This window comes from Delphinus delphis, chromosome 3 (assembly GCF_949987515.2).
Source record: "Delphinus delphis chromosome 3, mDelDel1.2, whole genome shotgun sequence".
Taxonomy (NCBI): Eukaryota; Metazoa; Chordata; class Mammalia; order Artiodactyla; family Delphinidae; genus Delphinus; species Delphinus delphis.
This window is the reverse complement of record NC_082685.1, coordinates 150,510,730-150,513,010: the sequence shown is the minus strand read 5'-3', so window position 1 is coordinate 150,513,010 and position 2,281 is coordinate 150,510,730. Positions and strand designations below refer to the sequence as shown.

The 2,281-nt window shown below is 48.8% G+C and overlaps 1 pseudogene; it reads left to right on the top strand.

Moving 5' to 3' along the window:
- Positions 1-850: 850 nt before the first annotated feature.
- Positions 851-1,762, top strand: LOC132422492 (EH domain-containing protein 1-like; annotated as a pseudogene).
- Positions 1,763-2,281: the final 519 nt, after the last annotated feature.

The window sequence follows — 2,281 nt, the reverse complement described above, 5'->3', positions numbered from 1 at the left end:
ATCTGATAGGGCAGTAAAGGCACTTTTTGGTCTGAGTCTGGGCTAATACATTATTACAAGTTCCTTTTTAAAAAGAAATACTTTGAGATAGTAAATTACCAAACCTTGTCTATTAAACATCAATGGGTAAAGTATGATAAATTAAGAAATAAATGCAGTAAATTATGAATTGTCTCATATATATAAGTGTGTTTTCTTATTTTCTAACTGGCTCTTAAGGCTAATTTCACCTAGTTATATTCTTACATTTTGAATAACATCCCCATAAATTGAGTCTCTGAACATTTAGTCACGTCTTCTTTGGTCTTGATCTTCTCAATAAAAACACCTAACTCGTGCTATCTCTCTAAGTTAGCGAAAGTAGAGATACCTCCCCCTGGCAACACACAGTGTGCTCCAAAATGGTAGATGTCACAAGATCAGACAGATGCATTTACCTTGTTCTTTTAAGGTAAATCCTCCAATCCCCTATTTAAAATCTCCTCAACCTCAGCAGATTATCCGCGGAAGAGAGGCGCCTACAACCGAGCCTGCGGTGCGCACGCGCAGCGCACGCCGGCCCGCCGCCGGCCCGCCTTGGTGCTCTGCCCGCTTCCGGCTCTCAGCCAGTCATCTGACCAGCCGCAGCCAGCCGCATCTCTGGCAGCACGTTCAGCTGGCTTGGCAAGAACACTTGCCACAAGAAGGAGCCAGAGCGCTTCCAAGTGGTGGCCGAGGGGCTGCGGTCACTGTATCCCCCGGAAGCTGCTGCCCCGGAGGAGCAGTAAGGCTCTCACGAGTTCCACTCCCCGCCGCCGAAGGACTCTGACTCTGACCGTAGCCCAAGCTACTCCTCGCGGGCCTGTACAGTATGCGCAAAACCACCTTCAGGAGGCGTCTGATGAAGAAGGGCTTCCTGGGAATGCGCATAGGGCCGAGCACACCACTGACTCCTTTTTCGCCACCAAACACAGCCTCGCCGAGGATGTGGTGCCCGGCGACACCTGCTCGTTGTGACCTGTGTGGCACCACTTCCACAAGCTCAGCATCTTCGGTACAGATTCCCCAACAGGTTCATGCGTGCCCAGCTGCCTAGCCCAGTGTTGGACAGCATACACACCCTCGGCCCTCCCGGGATTCTGTCTGGAAAGAAAGCACCTCAAGAGAGGTTATGACCTTGTGGAGGGCCTGGAGTGGTTCACCAAGCGTGTGGACCGCATCATCCTGCCCTTTGACGCTTCTGAAGTGGGTATCTCCAAAGAGTTCTCAGAGGTCCTCAAGGCCCATAGGACAAGAGATGCATTGTGTTGAAGTTCCAGACCTTGAAGCCCAAACTGCTGTACATGGTGGACGATATGCTGGTCAGTGACACCGCCCGGATGATGGCATGGTGTGCCGGGCCAGGCTGTGAAGGGCCGTGCCTTGTATGGCTCCAGAATAGGCGCTTGGGGCATGACTATGGTGAGGGGCCCGGTGAGGACACTGATGACGTTGAGTGGGTGGTGGACAAGCAGAAGCCCACCTGCAACGAGATCTACGTACTGTCACCTTTCAGCTGTCAGATCATGCGTGCCAGTGCCAAGCAGGAGATGGTGAAGTCCGTGCTGCGCCGTACGGTGTGGGGGAGGTCTGGAAGCTGGCCGATGTAGACCAGGACGGGCTGCTGGGAGATGAGGTATTTGTCCTGGGCAAACACCTCGCCAAAGTCAAGCTCAAGGGCCACAAGGTGCCCGCTGACCTGCCCCCTTGCCTGATCTCATCCTCCAAGCAGAAGCACCAGTGACCCACCCTGCTCCGCCCCCCCAAGCCATCCCAGCACCCGGCCAGGCAGAGACTGGGGAGGGGAAGGGTCACCAGTTCTCAAGGACCCTAAAGACTGAAAGGATGTTTCCTCAGCTTTTGAAAAAGGTAAGGAAAAAAAAATTTTTTTTATAGGATAACAGCACTGATAGGATAACAGTATTGATATCTATCTACTCCTCACTTGAAATTAGTTTACTATGAGCCAGATACTCCATTAAGCACTTTAATGTGTATCATGCCTTTTCATAATTACCAAAGCCCAATGAGAAAAGTTATGTCAAATGCTGGTTATAGGATTTTGAATCTCAGTAAGACACCATAACTTTCTAAAGAGTTTATAGCTAATACATAATAGAACTGTAACTTAAATCTGAATTTCAGGTATCTTGATTTCCAAAATAATGTTTTTTTAAAAAGTTTTAGCTGTAATATACAAGTGCAGGAAATTTAATATCCCAAATCTATTTATCAAAAAAACTATCATTACCTCCATAATTAA